Raw genomic sequence first — 20,546 nt, 5'->3', positions numbered from 1 at the left:
CCCTTCAGGCCGCACTATTATGGGCAGCGGGTCCGGACTGACCGGACTTCTGTTTACCAGACCAGGGCTTCTTTTGAGAGCCTTGTCCCTTGAACGGTTTGCCCTTGTAGTGCGACCGAAAGGCACGAAAAGACCCCCGAGGAGGCCGAAAATTAGCATGCTTCTTCCCAGGAGCCCCCTTAGCCTTGGGGAAATGGTGCAAGAGAGTGCTCTTACCTCCGGTGATCCCCTTAATCAACGCATCCAAGGACTCCCCAAAAAGGCGAGACCCATCATAAGGCAGATTGGCTAAGGTTTTACGCGAAGATTGGTCCACCGACCAACACTTCAACCAAACCAGGCGGCGAGACAACACCGCCACACTCTGTACACGTGCAGCCAACGGGACTAAGTCCAAGTCCGCATCACACAGATACATGACACCCTGATGGATTTGATCCACCATATCCAGGGTCGCCGGCGAGGCCGAATCAGCCACTAGGACGCGCCTAAGCATCTGCGTCCAACTTGCGACAGCCTGGGCCGCCATAAGAGAGGCAAACAGAGCTTTAAGCATCAAACCCGTAACAGAATAAGTATGACGGGCAAGAGACTCCATTCTCCTATCCATGGCATCACGGAACACCGGGGTATCCTCTGCAGGAATCGCAGTGGATTTGTTTAAAACCGCAATTGCGTGATCCACCGGGCGTGGCAGACACCACCGTTCATCAGTGGAAGGCGAAAAAGGATAACGCAGCTTGAACCTATTTGGCACAGCAAAAGGTTTGCGTAAGTGGCGCCATTGTTCCTTAACAGCGCGCTGAAAATCATCATTGCAGGGAAAAACCTGCGGTGTCCTGCGTTTTCTCTGCGTCCCATAAGCCGCCAAGGCAGCGGGAGGACACACTTCATCCTGCAAACGCAGCGTTTGTTTTATGGAAGCAATCAATTCATCCATGATTGCAAGCTCTTCAGGCGAGCCAGGGGGAGAATTATCAACCCCCTCAACTTCAGCCTCCACCTCGGACCCCACGAGATCCAGGGAGGAACGGGACCCTGATAAGGAGACCCCCGCCATAACAGCCCCATCACCTTCACCCTCAGAATCAGAGGAAATAGAAATCTTAGTCATAGTCTTTTAGTAGATTGAGCAGCCACCAGCATCTGCACCTGAGCAGCAAGGCCAGCCACTATAGCGGCCAAATCCCCCCCTGGGGGGGAAACAGCAGTCCCCTGGCTTTCCACCAAGGTGGCAGGAAATTTGCCCTCCTGAGAATCCATTGCTCCAATATAATATGCCGGAGAAAAAAGGGTTAACTGCCCCTTTAACAAGCGCGGCGAGCGCAGCCCACCGCACCACACACAAGCATAATGAGACCCCCACAGGGACAATAAACTGAACACAGGCAATGGATATAGGAAGAACAGAAGGATAAAACCTGAGGAGATCCCTGCCGCCGCTGCTGCTGCCTCGATCGGTGCACCCAGGAGAAGAGGAAGTGATGAAACCAGGGCGCTCTATTAAAGCCTATGGGAGGCTACAAGAAAATGGCCGCCTACATGGAGAACATGCGGCCGGAGCGAGCGCAGGAAAAATGGCGCCGTTTGGCGCCGAAACCGCCGCTCCTACAATACAGTTATGCAGATAACACTATCCATGCAAAAAAACATGGCAGATCGCCGCATCGTGCCCCAACATGCCAAAAAAAACATGCCCCACAGCACACAGCACTTCACACTGAACAACAACAGGCTGACACAGACAGTGTCACACAGCTCCCCCCCCCCCCTTGCAGCCCACAGCATGCAGCAGAGCGATAGGGAGACAAACAGTGTGAACAGAGGCAGGTTACACAGTCCCAGACTGACACCCCCCCCAGACAGACAGGTCCCCACATAGATACACTTACCTCACAATGGCGTGGGGGACCCGCACAGGCGAACAAGCCGCTGCACATGAGGCAGGGAGAGTCGCATTCAGGACGCACAAAATGGGGGTTAAGAAACCGCACGGCGTCCAGTGAGGTAGCCACCTCACCAATCATCCCTGCACCGAACAGGGATGGGTCGTTCACTGTGCCAGGAGCGTTACCTGGCTGAACGCTCGATGGCAGGCTGGGAAGCCACTGACCCACGACCAAGGGGATCAGCCCGAGTCCCAGCCCGCATGATCCTCTTCATCAGAAGAACTAACTAATGCTGACAAAAAGAACAGCTAAAGTAAAGAGAGAGAAAAAACTCAAACAAAAAATCAAAAAAGAAGAAAAAGGCTGAGACAAAAAGCCCCAGCATAGAGAGATCCAGCTACTCCTGACAAGCTAGACATTAAAACTGAGATATGGTTGCAGGAAGTAGGAGGGTATTGACTGATGGGACCACCCCTTGAGGGTGGGATATGTTAAAAGCTTTAATGTTAACACATTCTGTTGCCTAGCTACTCCTTCGGAGCAAAGTCTAATACCCCATATGTGACGAATATGAAGAGGCGGCGACTGTCGGAGGACGTAAGAGAAAATATAAAAACGAATGCAGCCACCACATCTAGTGATTGGTAATCTACAATATATGGCATTGTTGGGTTTTATACTAGTGGACTGCACATGGAACTGAAATCCTGGCCAGCTGATCAGGGCATTGCTTTGTTTCTACATAACAGGAAACCATGGAATAGCCGTACAATCAGAGCCTGCATTCTGCTGGCAGACAGTCATTGGAATACACTGCTTGGGGTGATCGCTGCGATCCTCAATCATCAAACAGAACGATTCTTTATCACAGCAGCAAACTTCTATCGAACGTCCTAAGCCAATCAGTGGGCGTGTCATGGGAGGGGCCAAACACCCAACCAGCAGTCTTCCAGCTTCCACGCCTCTTCCTCGTGACGTACACGCTGGGCGGGGTTATAGGGACGCTGCATCTCTTCTCTTTACTGACATCGAAGTCAGTTCGGAAGTTTTCCGGAAGTAGCCGAAGGTTGAGGGGGCTCGCGACCGGATGGAACGTTAAAAGCTACGGTCAGAGAAAGAGAGCGAGGAGGGGGGCTGAGGGGACCCGGTGCGGAGGGGGGTCCGAAGACACCGGTGGGATAAGTTTTTTTGGGGGGTGCCGGGGATAGGGGGGCTGTCTTGGAGTTGGTGACCCGGAGTGGCTGTTAAAGAGCTGGGGTGGTGACCCGGAGTACACCGACCGGACCTTCCTTACTGTTCATGGCTTGTCTGCTACAGAGCGAGGAGGTGACCCGACACACAGGTAGGTGACCCGTATTGGGTGAGTGCTGTGTACTTCTCATCTAATGATCACAATGTATCCCATGACATGGAAACAATCAGGAAAGTATTGAGCAGCACTGGCTGAGAACCCCCCCCCTTCCCTGAGCAGCACTGACTGAGGACCCCCCCCTTCCCTGAGCAACACTGACTGAGGACCCCCCCCCCCTTCCCTGAGCAACACTGACTGAGGACCCCCCCTTCCCTGAGCAGCACTGACTGAGGACCCCCCCCTTCCCTGAGCAACACTGACTGAGGACCCCCCCCCCTTCCCTGAGCAACACTGACTGAGGACCCCCCCTTCCCTGAGCAGCACTGACTGAGGACCCCCCCTTCCCTGAGCAGCACTGACTGAGGACCCCCCCCTTCCCTGAGCAACACTGACTGAGGACCCCCCCCCTTCCCTGAGCAGCACTGACTGAGGACCCCCCCCTTCCCTGAGCAGCACTGACTGAGGACCCTCCCCCCTTCCCTTAGCAGCACTGACTGCGGACCCCCCCCCCCCGAGCAGCACTGGCTGAGAACCCTCCCCTGAGCAGCACTGACTCAGGACCCCCCCCCCCCTGAGCAGTACTGGCTGAGGACCCCCCCCCCCTTCCCTGAGCAGCACTTGCTGAGGACCCCCCCCCCTTCCCTAAGCAGCACTTGCTGATGACCCCCCCCTTCCCTGAGCAGCACTTGCTGAGGACCACCCCCCTTCCCTGAGCAGCACTTGCTGAGGACCACCCCCCTTCCCTGAGCAGCACTGACTGAGGACCCCCCCCCCCGAGCAGCACTGACTGAGGACCCCCCCTTCCCTGAGCAGTACTGGCTGAGGAGGACCCCCCCCCCATCTACTTCTATCTTTCTGGAGTATCAGCAACATCCTACAAACTGCTACAACTGATCACATCATAGGATTGTTCCAAGTCTGCAGCAACCAATCAGCTGCTAGATTCTGCCTGTGCAGTTAAGCTTTGAAAATGAAAGCTAGAAGCTGATTCGTTGCCATGCAGCGCTGCTCCAGTCCTAAGCTGCCCCTAGATGGATGCTGATTCACATTCTGATCCATCTATCACTGTCAACTTGTCAATTAGCAGTCAGTGATCAGTGTATTCTGACAGGAGTCCCCACTGTCAGAATATGATTGCACAGCCAGGAGGATTTCCCTCCGCCCCCCCCCCCCAACACACTGATCAGCACCTGTAGCCATTGGTTGAGTGCTGACCGGCTACTGGTGACATCCAATGTCAAGCATCACGTATGTCCCCCCCCCCCCCTTTTTTTTTTTTTGGTGTTTGTGTTAGACCCATATAGTACGGCAGCCTATTCACTTCAATGGGCTGCCAGATGACAAACTCATCAAAGTAGCTCCTGCACCTTTTTTTGGTAACAAAATGTGTGTGTATGTATGTATGTATGTTATATATATAATCTCACAAAAGTGAGTACACCCCTCACATTTTTGTAAATATTTTATTATATCTTTTCATGTGACAACACTGAAGAAATTACACTTTGCTACAATGTAAAGCAGTGAGTGTACAGCTTATATAACAGTGTAAATTGGCTGTCCCTTCAAAATAATTCAACACACAGCCATTAATGTCTAAACTGCTGGCAACAAAAGTGAGTACAGCCCTAAGTTAAAATCTCCAAATCGGCCCCAAAATGTCAATATTTTGTGTGGTCACAATTATTTTCCAGCACTACCTTAATCCTCTTGGGCATGGAGTTCACCAGAGCTTCACAGGTTGCCACTGGAGTCCTCCTCCACTCCCCCATGATGACATTACAGAGCTGGTGGATGTTGGAGACCAAGAGCTCCTCCACCTTCCGTTTGAAGATGCCCAATAGGGTTTAGGTCTGGAGACATGCTTCGGCAGCCCAGTCTCCAAAGGGAGGAGATCATGCTCTGCTTCAGTATGTCCCAGTATGTTGCCATTCATGGTTCCCTCAATGAACTGTAGCTCCCCAGTGCCAGCAGAACTCATGCACCCCCAGACCATGACACTCCCACCACCATGCTTGACTGTAGGCAAGACAAACTTGTCTTTGTACTCCTCACCTGGTTGCCATCACACACGCTTGACACCATCTGAACCAAATAAGTTTATCTTGGTCTCATCAGATTACAGGACATGGTTCCAGTAATCCATATCATTAGTCTGCTTGTCTTCAGCAAACTGTTTGCAGGCTTTCCTGTGCATCATCTTTAGAAGAGGCTTCCTTCTGGGACCACAGCCACGCAGACCAGTTTGATGCAGTGTGTGGCGTATGGTCTGATCACTTACAGGCTGACCCTTCCACCCCTTTAACCTCTGCAGCAATGCTGGCAGTACTCATACGTCTATTTCCCAAAGACAACCTCTGGATATGATGCTGAGCACGTGCACTCAACTTCTTTGGTCGACCATGGCGAGGCCTGTTCTGAGTGGAACCTGTGCTCTTAAACCGCTGTATGGTCTTGGCCACCGTGCTGCAGCTCAGTTTCAGGGTCTTGGCAATCTTCTCATAGCCTAGGCCATCTTTATGTAGAGCAACAATTCTTTTTTTCAGATCTTCAGAGAGTTCTTTGCCATGAGGTGCCATGTTGAACTTCCAGTGAACAGTATGAAAGAGTGAGAGCGATAAAACCAAATTTAACACACCTGCTCCCTATTCACACCTGAGACCTTGTAACACTAAAGAGTCACATGACACTGGGGAGGGAAAATGGCTAATTGGGCCCAAGTTGGACATTTTTACTTAGGGGTGTACTCACTTTTGTTGCCAGCGGTTTAGACATTAATGGCTGTGTGTTATTTTGAGGGGGCAGCAAATTTAGGGCTCTTTCAGCGCTGTTTTTCTCCACTGCGGGACTTTTTTTTTTTTTTTTCACGGAGCGGATGACATTTGTGTCATCCGCTCCGTATGTCCGCATATCATCCCATCCGTTTGCGGATGATATGCGGACATAATGTAAGTCTATGGGCATTGCGGATGTCAACGGGTGACACCGCTGACATCCGATTTTCCTTCCTTTCCGTTTTTTGAACGGAGGAAAAATAGGGTTCTGTTCCAAAAAACGGAACAGAACTGAAAGGAAGAAAATCGGATGTCAGTGGATGGTATTCCGCTGACATCCGCAATGCCATTGACTTACATTATGTCCGCAAAGAAATATAATGATTTGTGGACATACGGAGCGGCCGTGTGAAAGAGCCCTAACACTGTTATACAAGCTGTGCACTCACTACTTTACATTGTAGCAAAGTGTCCATCTCTTCAGTGTTGTCACATGAAAAGATATAATATATTCACAAAAATGTGAGGGGTGTACTCACACGTTTTTTTTTTTTCTTATTTATATCAAACTGAACATACAAATGGGGATTGAATAAACTTGGTGGATCTTCACCCTAGAAAGACAGACAAAATGCACGTGAAAAATGAGTAGGCTCAAATCGCATTGCACTGGAGCTCATGTGAATTGAACAGGAATGCGGTGTGGCTCATAGTGTGAACTGAGCCTAAGCCTTGGTTTACACCGAAGTGGCTTTACAATTGTGCTACTTCAGTGCAAAGTACATTGCTGATTTTATTGTGGCTTGCGACTTCATTTAACAGAAGTCTATATAAGTGGCAATGAAAGCAGTAAAAAGCAGTGCAGGAATCTTCTTTTTTTTTTTTTTTTTTCTTTCCTTTTCCGCTATAACGTGAACGGTTCCATTGCTGGCAATAGGGTGCGACTTGTCATGCGATTTGGAACTGTCAAATCACATGACATGTTGCACCAATGTGAAGGGGGCTAAAGCTCAACTGCAGATATAAAAGACACATTGTTTTTTAACAAAGAGCTGTATTAAGTGTATTTTGTTTTATATAAATACCTCAGTTTTAATTGGTATCAGTCATTTCAAATCCCCCCCGTAGCATTTAGACTAGGAAGGGGCAGCCCTGGGAACCAATCAGGAATGTTGCATGTAAATGTATTGACAAGGAACAAAATAGGAGAAGAGGGCTGACCTCTTAAAGTTGCTACTGCTTTTATCTTTTGGTTAGTAGCCTGGGATAGGAGACAGAGCACTAAAGTCTATAACTGTAAAGGTGGCCATACACTATATAATTGTACAATCGTAGTCAGATCTACCAACAGTAGTGCAACGGTGTGCCTGACTAGAAACCTTTTAAATGGATTGTTCATTTTTTTTTTTTTTTTCCTTTTTTCTATGTTGCATAGCTTTAGTAGCTATAAGGGCACATTTGCACTTGCTTCAAACCATGGCATTGGACACACCTTTTTTTTTTTTTTTGCACTCTAAATGCCAACCAAAGCCATGTCACTAAATAAAATGGTTACATTACAGTCCTTTTCACACTTTGTGTTTGCCTCCAAAATTGTACTCCACGTCTCTTTAGTGGTTCTTTAAAGCCTCCAAAGAAGTCTATGACAAAGCTCGCTTGAAGCACCTGCAGCTTTTAAGAGGCTTTTGTTCAGCTTTAGCATCGCTTTGTTTTGGTGGTATTGCAGGTATACGATATCAACAAACACACAGGACATCTGCTAAGCTTCATTAAAGCTTCAAAAAAGCATGTTGAAGCGGTAGGCACTTTAATGTGTGTTGAAGCAAGTGTAAACGTTCCCTTAAAGTGGAACTATAGGCTAATCTTTTTTTATTTTTTGCATTTTAGATAGAGCACAAGACAGTTATAGCCCATAAGATCTTTCTCATGCCTTCTGTGCCTCGTTGTTGAGATTTACCTTCACTTCCTGTCCCATAACCAAATAGGAAGTGAGAGGAAATCCCTGCAAATCAAGGGAATTCCTTAGGGACCCCTAGGTCACCAGAACTAGTGTACCCATTGCAAGCTTTCCCCGCTATTACTTTTCTAGGGATAACCTAAAATTTGGGTTACTACTTTTTACTTTTTGGTAATATTAAACAGGACAGATAGAGAGGGGGAATCTCCTTAAAGCGGAACTCCTAACCAAAAGGGGAAGTTCTGCTGTAAGGACTTGTTCCCAGCTCCTTCTGCACAATTGGCACTTTTGAGGAGTGGGGGGGGGAGGGTAGCAGGTATCCCATTTTTGACAGATACCGGCTCCCACTTCCTTTCAGTTCTCCTCTCCCCCCCCCCCCTCCCCTGCAGTATTCTGGGACACTGACGGGTCCAAGAAGACTGCATCCACCAGTCAGGATGCGGAGCACGATTTGCGCATGAGCAGTGGGCACCCGGGTGTGAAGCCGCAAGCTGTCACAGCTGAGTGCCCATAGTGAAGATGCCGGTGCTGCCGAGGGAGGATAGAGGATGAAGACGGCTGGGGTGAATGGACAGGGGAGTGGCTGTTTTTTTAAAAGCCAGCAGCTACACTTTTTGTTACTACTGACTTTATTTATTTATTTTTTGATAGGTGCCTGAAGCTCCTCCTTTAGGCCCCTTTCACATAGGTGGTCCATTTAGATCCGCCTGTTAGTTTTTTTTTTTGAGGATCTGAACGGACGCCCCATGCATCTCTATGGGGCATCAGATGTCAGCGGAGACATGTCCGCTGACACCCGATCCAATCCGTCAAATCTGGACAGATGGAAACCTTATTTCTCTTACGTCCTCCGACAGTCGCCGCCACTTCATATTCATCACTAATGGGGTTATTGACCTTTGCTCCGCAGAAGTAGCTAGGCAACAAAATAGTTAATATCAAAGCTTTTAGCATATCCCACCCCTAGGGTGTGGTCCCCTCAGTCAATACCTCCCTGCTTCCTGCATTCCCAACTCAGTTTCTAATGCCTAGCTTAGGAGTAGGCTGGCTGTTCCTGTGCTGGGGCTCTCAGTCTCAGCTTCTTTTCTCTTTTTGATTTTATTTGGAGTTTTTTTCTCTTTCTTTTACTTAGCTGTTTATTTTCAGCATTAGTTAGCTTCTTCTGATGAAGATGATCGTGCGGAGCTGGGTCTCGGACTGGCCACCCTGGATCCCAGGGCTCAGGGCCAGGGGCTTCCCAGCCTGCCATCGAGCACAGGTTTCCCTGGCACATTGAACGACCCATCCCTGTTCGCTGCAGGGATGCTATCTGTGAGGTGGCTACCTCACTGGACGCCATTGCGGTTTCGCACCGGAGTTCCATTGCGTCACGGCTGCGACACTCCCTGTCCTCAGTACAGCGGTTTGGTCGCTGGAGCAGGCTCCCCACGCCATCCGGACTGGTAAGTGTATCTTTATGTGGGGACCTATCTATTGGGTGTCAGTCTGGGACTGTGTGACCCTGCATGTCTGTGTGGCTGCTGAGCTCCCTGTCAGTTCCTGTGTGTAATTACTGCCTGTGTGTGGGCTGCGAGGGGAGGGGGGGCTCTCCTGCTCTGCTGAGTGCATACATGAAGCAGTCTGGTTTTGGACATGCTGTGCGGCGATCCGCCATTTTTTTGCGGAAGAATGATGGTGGCCGGTCCTGTGTGGTAAGGCGCGGCGTTTTAGCGCCAAACGCCGCCATTTTGGCGGCGATCGATCAGGCCACATGTCGGCGCCATTTTCTATTTGCCTATGAAATCCTCAGCCTAGCGGCCATGTTTGTGTAGCCTTACATAGGCTTTACAGGGGCGGTCAGTCATTGCATCACTTCCCTTTGCTCTGGGACAGCGATCGGTGCAGCAGCCTGTGTGATCTCTCCAGGTTTTTACCTTTCCATTTTCCTGTATTCCTTGCCTAGTGTTCTTATCACTGTGGGGGTCGGTGTATTCAGTGGGTGCGGTGGGCTACGCTCGCCGCGATCTTAAAGGGGCAGTACTCCTTTTTTCCTAATACTACTGGGGCATGGATTCTCAGGATTGCAAGTTTCCTCCCGCCTTGGTGGGGGGCCAAGGGGCTGCTGCTTCCCCCGAGGGGGCTGATCTGGCTACTATTGTGGCAAATTTGGCTGCTCAGGTGCAGATGCTGGTGGCTGCTCGATCCACGAAAAGCCCAGGGTGTCTATTTCCTCTGATTCAGAGGGCGATGGGGCTGCTATGGCTGGAGTGCCCTTCTCAGGGTCTCACTCATCTCTAGACCTTGTGGGGTCTGAGGGGGAGGCTGAGGTGGAAGGGGTTGATAATTCTCCCCCTGGCTCGTCTGAAGAGCTTGCACTCATGGATGAGTTGGTTGCTTCTATCAAGCAAACGCTGCATTTGCAGGATGAACCATGTCCTCCTGTTTTGATGTCCTCTTATGGGACGCAAAGGAAACGCAAGACATCGCAGGTTTTTCCTTGCTCTACGGAATTTCAGCGCGCGGTTGATGAGCAATGGCGCAATTTAAAAAAGCCTTTTGCTGTGCCGAGTAGGTTCAAGCTGCGTTATCCATTTACACCCGCCACTGATGAGCGCTGGTGTGTGCTGCCTCAGGTGGATCATGCAGTGGCGATTTTAAATAAATCCACTGCGATCCCTGCTGAGGATACCCCGGTGTTCCGGGACCCTACGGACAGGAGATTGGAGTCTCTGGCCCGTCATTCTTATACGGTTGCTGGCTCTATGCTGAAGCCGACTTTTGCTTCCATTATGGCAGCCCAGGCTATTGCGGATTGGACGCAGGTGCTCAGGCGCACCCTGGTGGCTGACTCTGCCCCGTCGACAACTTTGGCTATGGTGGATCAGATTCATCAGAGTGTCATGTATTTGTGTGATGCGGACTTAGATTTAGTCCCTTTGGCTGCGCGTCTTTCAAGTGTGGCGGTATTGAACCGTCGCCTGATATGGCTGAAATGTTGGTCTGTTGACCAATCTTCTCGCAAGACTTTAGCTAATTTGCCCTACGCGGGATCTCGCCTTTTTGGCGAATCTTTGGATACTCTGATAAAGGGTATTTCTGGGGGTAAGAGCACTCTCTTGCCCCAGACTCACAAGAATAAGTTTGTTCGTGATAAGAAGAATGCCTCGTTTAGACCCTCTCAGGGGTCCTTTCGTGCCTTTCGGTCGCACTATAAGGGCAAGCCCTTAAAGGGCCAAGGCTCCCAGAAAAAGCCGTGGACGGGTAAGCAGAAGTCCGGCCAGTCCGGGTCCGCTGCCCATAACAATACGGCCTGAAGGGACGCCCTCGCCCAGTTCTGGGGTGGCGGCTGCCCTGGTTCCGGGGGAATTCATGGCCTCCATCGATCTGAAGGATGCGTACCTACACATCCCCATCTTCGAGGGTCTCCAGAGGTACCTTCGGTTCGCCATTGTGGAGGATCACTACCAATTTGTGGCGTTACCCTTTGGTCTCGCTTCGGCTCCGCGGGTTTTCACCAAGGTGCTTGCGCCGGTCCTGGCTTTACTGAGAGCCCAGGGCATCTCTGTCTTGGGATATCTGGACGATATCTTGATTCGGTCTGCGACCAGTCAGGGCCTGGTGAACGACCTGTCCATCACGATGCAGACTCTGCAGGAGTTCGGTTGGACGATAAATTTCCCAAAGTCAACGTTGTGTCCGTCCGTTCGTCTTCCCTACCTGGGAATGATACTGGACTCTGTTCAAGCGAAGGTTTTCCTGCCGGAAGACAAGCTCCGGACACTTCAGGACGAGGTCAGGTCCCTCAGGGACAATCAGTGCCCGTCCCTCCGGACGTGTATGAGGTGTCTGGGATTGATGGTCTCGGCTTTCGAGGCGATTCCCTTCGCCCAGTTTCACACACGGGATCTTCAGGTGGAGGTCCTGGCCAAGTGGGGCGGGCGTCCGCAATCTCTGGATCTGCGGATTTCGTTGAGCCGCCTCACCCGAAGGGGTCTTTTGTGGTGGCTCCAGTCCCCGGCGGTGTCGGGGGGCAAGTCTTTTCGTCCTTTGTCGTGGACGGTGATCACCACGGATGCCAGCCTGTCGGGCTGGGGTGGTGTCCTGGGCGTTCTGTCCGCCCAGGGAACTTGGTCGGGGGAGGAATCCTCCCTTCCGATCAACATTCTGGAATTGCGAGCAATACATCTCTGCCTTCTGCGTTGGACGGACAGACTTCAAGGCTGTCCGGTTCAGGTGCAGACGGACAATGCCACAGCGGTGGCCTATATCAACCACCAAGGGGGCACCAGGAGTGCCCGCGTGGCTCGGGAAGTGGCCGACATTCTGTCTTGGGCCGAGACGCACGTCCCGGCGATAACGGCGGTTCACATTCCGGGAGTGGAGAACTGGCAGGCGGATTATCTGAGTCGCCAGACCCTGGACCAGGGAGAATGGTCCCTTCACCCGGATGTCTTTTCAGATGCTGTGCGCGAAGTGGGGGTCCCCAGATGTGGACCTGTTCGCGTCTCGTCTAAACAACAAGGTGGAACGGTTCGTAGCAAGGACGCGCGATCCTCAGGCAGACGCCTCAGACGCGTTAGTGACGTCCTGGAGTCAGTATCGTCTGATGTATGCCTTTCCACCGATTCAGCTGCTATCCAGGTTCCTTCGCAGGTTGGCCTCGGAACCGCGCACGGTGATTCTGGTGGCACCGGACTGGCCTCGCCGGTCTTGGTACGCAGACCTCGTGAATCTGGCGGTCGACGCTCCGTGGCGTCTGCCTCTTGAAGATCTCCTGTCTCCAGGGCCGATCTTCCATCCTGCTTTACAGTCGCTGGCTTTAACGGCCTGGCTGTTGAAAGCCAGGTCCTGAAGGATAGGGGTCTCTCCCCTGAGGTCATTCCCACTTTGATCAAGGCTAGAAAAGCCTCTTCGGGGAAGATTTACTACCGTACTTGGAAAGCGTATTTTGCCTGGTGTGAGTCCAGGGGGTATTCCCCTCGCTCGTACTCGGTATCGAGAGTGTTGGCTTTCCTACAAACTGGAGTGGACCAGCGTTTGGCGTTGGCCACGATTAAGGGTCAGATTTCTGCGCTGGCCGTTCTTTTTCAACGCCCTGTGGCGTCTACTTCTTTGGTTAGCACCTTTGTTCAAGGGGTGCGTCACTTGGCTCCTCCTCGGAGGAATCCTTTACCTCCATGGGACTTGAACCTTGTTCTGTCCGTATTGCAACATGCTCCCTTTGAGAAGCTCAGGGAGATCTCGTTGTCTCTCTTGTCTAAGAAGGTTGCCTTTTTGGTGGCAATCACTTCGGCTCGCAGGGTTTCGGAGCTGGCGGCCTTGTCCTGCAGCTCTCCCTACTTGGTGATTCACCTGGATAAGGGGGTCTTACGACCCAACCCTTCTTTTCTTCCGAAGAGGATCTCGGAATTTCACCTCAATGAGGACATTGTCTTGCCTTCGCTTTGCGCGAAACCTAAGCATCCAAGGGAGGTGGCTTTGCATTCCTTGGATGTTGTTAGGGCGATCAGGGTTTACCTGTCATCGACAAAATCCTTTCGCAAGTTGGATTCTCTTTTTGTTCTTCCAGAGGGTCCTCGGAAGGGCATGGCAGCGTCGGCTGCGACCATCGCCAAATGGATCAGACAGACCATTGTGCAAGCCTATGCCTTGAAGGGGAAGGTTCCCCCTTTCCCTGTGAAGGCGCACTCTACCAGGTCTCTGAGTACGTCTTGGGCTTATCGTCATCAGGCTTCTGTGGCCCAGGTGTGTAAGGCGGCGACTTGGTCGTCGGTTCACACCTTCTCAAAATTCTACAAGGTGGATGTTCAGGCATCGGCGGATGCTTCCTTTGGCCGCAAGGTTCTTAGTGCGGCAGTGCCTTAGGGCCCCTTGTTTTGGGTCCTTGGCTGTTGGGATGTTTTATCCCTAGATTACTTGTTTTCCTGGGTTGTTGCTCCTGTTGAGCACGTTTTTTCCTGTTGCCCAGTTGGTTCTCTTACTTTGGTAAGGTTCCTTTCTCTGATGTGGGTACTGCGTTGCTTTAGGCGCGGCTGCTTTTTTTCCCACCCCTCATGTCTACACTGCTATGGGATGTCCCCATTAGTGATGAATATGAAGTGGCGGCGACTGTCGGAGGATGTAAGAGAAAACAGAATTTTTGTAAGATCTTGCCTGTAAAATTCCTTTCTCTGAGTCCTCCGACAGTCGCCGCCCCCGCCCCTCTTTTGAGGTTTTTTTATGTACTCTACTGCTATGCTACTGAAACTGAGTTGGGAATGCAGGAAGCAGGGAGGTATTGACTGAGGTGACCACCCCCTAGGGGTGGGATATGCTAAAAGCTTTGATATTAACTATTTTGTTGCCTAGCTACTCCTGCGGAGCAAAGGTCAATAACCCCATTAGTGATGAATATGAAGTGGCGGCGACTGTTGGAGGACTCAGAGAAAGGAATTTTACAGGTAAGATCTTACAAAAATTCAGTTTTTCCATCTGTCCAGCGGATCGGATAAGAATGGACAGACGGTCCGTTCCCATCTAATTCCCCCATAGAGAACAGCGCGACCTGACAGCTGTGTCAACGCACACAGTGCGGAAACAGAGTTGCCATCCGACTTCTCAGCGGGGGATCGGCAGATCGATCCCCTGCTGAGAAAAACGGAGTCTGCCGACGGACTCCACTGTGTGAAACGTGCCTTAAGGGGGCACAGACAGCAATAAAACCTGACAGGTGTGCTAATCCCTCTCCACTCTATCTTAAAAAAAAGAAATCCCTTTTTAGTTATACTATATAAATCTAAAGGTTTTTATTGTCTGCATTAAGATATGAAAATGTTCCACCGCCGCCCCCATCCCATCCCTAAACACTTAAATTAGTCCTCATGCGATCCAGCACTGGCTGAGCCACTTCCACAGACATACAGCCCTACTTGGGAGTATACCCCTTCAGCAGCCAAATTACTGGTGGGGCACCTAGGAGAATGGACAGCGCCTGCAGGAGACTCCTCGAGCGGATGTGTGGAACTGGAGTGAGCCCACAGTCTCTGCCTCCAAAGCAAGCAGCTTTCTATGGGGTTGGACAGAGGAGATTGAGTGGGGAGCACCGATGAGGGGGTTCAGGGCTGCACTGTGCAGTACCATTCCACAGACCAGGTAAGGATGATCCTTCTTCTCCCACTTAACCTCTGTAATCCCTTGTCAACTGCTGCATTCTTCTTTGGGTTCTGATCTTTTGATTTCATTGGCCAAGATGATATTCCAAGATGTTGAGTTCAAATCCGGTCTGTCAAGTGTTTGTCTTTTTTTTTTTTTTTTTTTTTTTTGAGTAAAATTCCACTTTTTAACAGTGGTGTCCCCTGCTTGGCTGTGCTGTATGACAGGGTTCACCTATAAGTCTAGGTTCACATCTATGCAGCTGTGCTTGATGCATGTTGCATGCAGTTTTCATGCGTCTGTCTTCTTTTTCTCTCTGGGAGTACCACCTAAAATTTGAAGCTCCTCTTATCTGTGCCCCCCCCCCCCCCCCGATGCCACATTTGGCACATTTCAGGGGGGAAGGGGGTGCGGCTACCTGTTTTTGACAGGTACTTGTCCCCTCTATCTTTAGACCTCTCTGGCAAGGACTGTCAGAGATTTTGACGGGTTGCCAGAAGTAGAGCTGGATGGTGCACCTTTATCCTCCACCCACACCTAAAATATGTAACCTCATGCAGGGGGGCCTAACTTCCAGTGTGCACAGGGCCTTACATCTGTGTTACCGACACACACACCCCGCCATACATTTGGTCCCCATCAGACCCCCCGCTGCACCTTTTGTGTCCCCTTTGGAGCCCCTTTCCATATGTGTGTCCCCATCAGAACTCCCATCACCAGCAGACGCATTTGTGTCCCAATTATATCTGTGTCCGGCTTTAGGGCAGTTCTGCTGCACTTCCGAGCTTCCACCCCGACACAGCGGGGTGGATCCTGGAAGGTGCAGCAGGTCCCTTCCAAGCAATCGACAACCTGGGGAGGTGTTGGGCAGGCATTGTTGCGGTGCGGGACCTGCACTGTATACTGTCAGGGGTTAGTATTTAGCACAATTTATGCTACCCGGCATAGTTTGAGCAGATGACATTAGGACTTGATTACCCCTGCCTGCAAAATTGCATATTACAAATGAGTTTATAAGAAACGTACATCTGTAGATTTGCAGTAAATGTGTTATCATTTCTTTGTGCTTAAATGCCAGAGTGCTCTAAATGTGATGTAAATGGCAGATGGCTAATAAGTTGAATCGACTTTCTGATTAAATGATTTGGCAGTGAAATTTTAATGTAGAGGCGATTTGGCTGAACATGGCCTTGCTGCACTAAATGCACTATATGCATGGTATTCATAAAGCCCAACTACAGGCAAAAATAAAACTAAAACGTGCGTTGTGTATCAATTCTTACTCCTCACTCTCAATTCCAAACACCTCTTCCTGCCATCCTTCAGTGTAATGGATCAAAGTCAGTTTTCTCTAGGAGCAAAGCTAATTTCCTCCTTGAAATTGGCAAACCCCGGATTAATCCTGACAGACACTTTAGTGCTCCAAAAATTGGAGCTCCTCCTAGTAACCTTGGTGTTACTGCATAGATGGTTGTGGATTTCCTGCATCAAGATTCTCACCTGTTGCTCTTGTTGGAACAGATACAGAATCCTTTGGCTGCGTAATTGGTCTGCAGAGACATTTTTGAAGAAAAGTTGAATGGATTCCGATTCATGGAGATCCACTTTACAGAGAGACAGTAGATGCTTTTTATTACGGACGTCACTGATGCAAAGAGCACTTTCTTACCTAGATAGAAAAAAGAAGGTTGCCATGGCAAATTTTTGCTGCTTTTGGTTTTTGGAAGTGTTCTTTTCATCCCTCTCAGACCTCTACTGCCATAGCCAAGTCCTCCACTTGGTTATGATGCAATTCCTAAATGTCTAAGCATCTAAGGCAGTTTGCTAGGCATGGTGGGTGATGGACAGTGTAGAAAAATGGGCGCCAGTGAGCTGTGATTTTTTTTTTTTCTTTTTTTTTTTTCACACGGTTTTTGAGTTTTCCTATGGCTGGCAGTCAAAACCGTTTCTATCCTGAACACAATTCTTCCACATTCAGTGACGTTGAACCTCACCTGCAGCAGTTTCTAAATTCTGCTGAAAGCTTATGTGCACGTTGACACACAGTTTTTTGGTGTTGAGTAGCTTTGGCAAAAAAAAAAACACCAAAAGCTCCTAAACCCTGCAAATCCACTGCCGGTTCTCTCATCTCACCCGACTCGCAGGCAGTTCACACTGCCATATGCGAACTGCTGGGAGTGTCAGTACTAAGTTAATGACACCCCCAGTTTAGTTTGCATATCGCAAACTGTCAATTCGGACAGGAATCCGATTGCATCACTCTGTGATCCGATTCTGGTGCATACCAAAAAAGTGTCCTGCACAACTTTGGTCCGAATGCAATGCAAATTCAGCCATACAACCTGTATGGTTAAGTTTGCATCGCACAGATATAGCATGTGATTTGCATAGCGGTGCTAATCAAATGCCATGTCTGACATCACTATTGTGTGAACTGGCACTTAGTTTTAGGCTGAACTTCTACTTGAATGAAAAAAGGGTGCGTACATCTATTTTTTTATGGCAGTAAACAACAACAACAATCAGTTTTTTGTTTTTAAACGAATTGCATAGCTTATAGGTCACATTAAGGCTTCATGCACACAGGGCGTTTTTTGTGGCTGCTTTTAGGAGCTTCCCATTTATTTTTGCAGGTTTAAAAATGCCTCTCCATGTTATCCTATGGTCTCATGCACACACAGACGTTTTCAAGCTGCAAAAAAACCCCCAGGGCCAGTGTGTTCTGAGGACCAGTGTTGGAGCTGTAAAAACTTCTGACGCTGCTTAACGTTGCTAATACAGCGTTAAGCCACGCTATACGTTTTTTTTTTTTTCCTATGTGAAAATCAATGGTTCCCTATGGGAGCCCATTGATTTGAATAGAAGTCCTTTCCAAGTCGGATCAGGATGATCTGACTTGTGGTGCGACTTGGGAGGATGTTGAGGGGGAACTCCATGCCAAAATGGGGAAAAAAATGGCGTGGGGTCCCCCCTAAATCCATGCCAGACCCTTATCCGAGCATGCAGGTCAGGAAAGGGGAGGGGGACGAGCGAGCCGCTGTTTTTTTTTTCCCATTTTGGCGTTGAGTTCCCCCTCAACATCCTCAGAGTGCAAGTCGCACCACAAGTCGGATCCTTCTGACTTGAATGCGACTTCTATTCAAACCAATAGTCTGAAAGCCATATCAAAGACGGCTCATAGGCAACCATTGATTTTGAATGGAGGCGGAAAAACGCTGCTTAAAGCTAATGTGGCCAAACGTGCAATAATACCAATGGAAAAAGCTACTAAAAGCACGTTTTTACAGCTGCTTTTCCCTGGCATTAGCAGTGGCTCTGCAGCTTGTTTTTTCGAATGCCCTGTGTGCATGTGAAAAAAGATTCAGAGATTATTTCCCTTGGTCTTGATATTTATTTTTTGAAGCAGCGCATCACAACACACGTTTTCACAAAGGCAAATGCTGTGTGCTGTCCTGCCTAGAAGTGTTGGGTTGCCCTTCAAAAGAAATTTCATCACATTCAGCTTATTGTAACGGGTTGCAGTAGCATGTGTGTTTGGCAGTGCGCCTGAGGAAGAGACAGTCTAATCATGATTTTTGGAAATATTAGATCCGTTCTAGCTGCCAAGTATTGGATAAACTCACAGAATTTTTACAGCTGATTTAGCCAACACTTGGCGTTTTGTTTCGATGTGATACGTTGCCTATGCTTGCAAACTTGTGTTAACAATAAAGCAGCAAATAGATTTTGAATGGTACTGCTTATGCACTACAATGTGTACTATAATGGTCATGCACGCCCCCCCCCCCCCTTTATTTTCTTTTTCTGGTTTTTTTTTTTGTTTGTTTTTTTCCCACTTATGTGCCTGATGAAGCCATCCAAAATTGATGGCGCTGTGTATATTGTGCAAACAGGCCCTTGATATTTCATATGATTGTTTTCTATTTTGAGTACTCTCTGTGGAATCTGGTTTTGAAGTTTGGCCCGCATCCAGGCCATTAGCTGCTATTCACTGGTAGGACACCTCAGGATTTTTAAAGCTGGCTGGGAAATGCAGATGGAGATCTATATTGGGTGAATTGGTGTTGAATATGCAAGAAATGTGGAAATAATTGGACCTAATTTTCAATCTGTTCGGAATGGCGAATCTGAATTAGCAAATCTTTGTGGCAAATGCTAAACAACCCATTCAGTCTAAAATAGAAATGATAGGCAAAACTTTATAAATACATTTTTTTTATTTTTTTATAAATTATCACATTCCCTTTTGTTTGCAGCTGCAAAAGAGCTGGGGGAGGAGAAGCAACAGTAAACTGATCGTGTGTGTGTGGGGGGAGGGGTTGTCAGGACAAGTCTGAATATTGGAAACTAACCACAGTGTATTCTCCTCCTTAGTGTGGTCAGTTTTTAATAGGAAAGCAGAGGGACTGGCATGAACACCAGGGATTTCACACTAAGGAAGGAATACAAAGAGAACAGGATACTTTTTCATACAAGTACATGGTACAGCAGGCACATATCAGGGATATGAAATGTTGGGTTTACATGTCCCTTAAAGAAACCAGCATTTAACCTGCAATGAAACCAATCTAGATGTCAAAACCTTTTTATGAGGGAAGAGTGTGCTTTTTAAGGCAAGAAAATGCATTGTCCATAAATGTATGGTGAATATGAACTTTAAAGTATACATTTACCGCGTGTTTTGTGTTTGTTTTTTTAATTTTTTTTTTTTTTTAAGAGCCGGTTCACACTGGGGCGACTTGTCAGGCGACCTGGTCGCCTGACAAGTCGCCGTGGGTCGCCTGCCATAGATTAGCACAGGACCCGTTTTAATAGGAGCGACACAAGTCGCTCCGACTTAGAAAAAGGGTCCTGAGCTACTTTTGGGCGACCTGGAGCGACCTTCATTGACTTCAATGATATGAAGTCTGTGCATCCCGCCCTGAGGTCCTCACAGGTTGCCCGGCCAAGTAGCGTCGCCCCTATGTGAACGGGGTCTTAATCTCCAGTGAAGCAGTCACTTCACCAGTCTGTGCATCCAACTGGGAGCTGCCGCTGCAGAGTCTCCTGGTTGGCCAGCTTCCTCTTCTGAGCACACCGGTGAAAAACCCCATTCATTCCTAAGGCAAGGCCATCTAATGTGCATTCTAACAGCGGAAGGCCTCACCATAGGAATGAATGGTAAGTTTCTATACGTGCCGGCTGGAAGACTTTGCAATGAGGATGGCTTTTAGCAAGGCCGTACAGAAGGAAAGGAGTGGGAGCAAAAACATGTGAAATATAAAACTTTTATGGTGGGGAAGGTTGGGGGGGGGGGGGGGGGAGTACTTCTTATTCCCTTTTTGTTTTGTTTCCAGAGTTTACCAATTTGGGATTTGCTGAGAAACTCCTGCTGTTTCAGCATAGCTGTAAACTGAGACCTTTCCTAATAGATGTTGTCTGTTTGTAAAGAGTGAAATTCAGCAATACAGATTGTATGGCTGAAT

At 48.9% G+C, this 20,546-nt stretch overlaps 1 protein-coding gene across 1 annotated transcript in view; it reads left to right on the top strand.

Moving 5' to 3' along the window:
• The first annotated feature begins 3,140 nt into the window (after nt 1-3,140).
• Nucleotides 3,141-20,546, top strand: part of GMCL1 (germ cell-less 1, spermatogenesis associated) — a 295,564-nt gene continuing 278,158 nt past the window's right edge. The window contains exon 1 of the mRNA XM_082254811.1: nt 3,141-3,231. The gene's annotated coding sequence lies outside the window, so the exon portion shown is untranslated. The remainder of the gene's footprint in view (nt 3,232-20,546) is intronic.

The sequence above is a fragment of the Pelophylax lessonae genome, assembly GCF_965119305.1.
Source record: "Pelophylax lessonae genome assembly, chromosome: 4".
In the NCBI taxonomy this organism is placed as follows: Eukaryota; Metazoa; Chordata; class Amphibia; order Anura; family Ranidae; genus Pelophylax; species Pelophylax lessonae.
The sequence above is the reverse complement of the archived record's forward strand: the minus strand, read 5'-3'. Positions and strand labels throughout refer to the sequence as shown.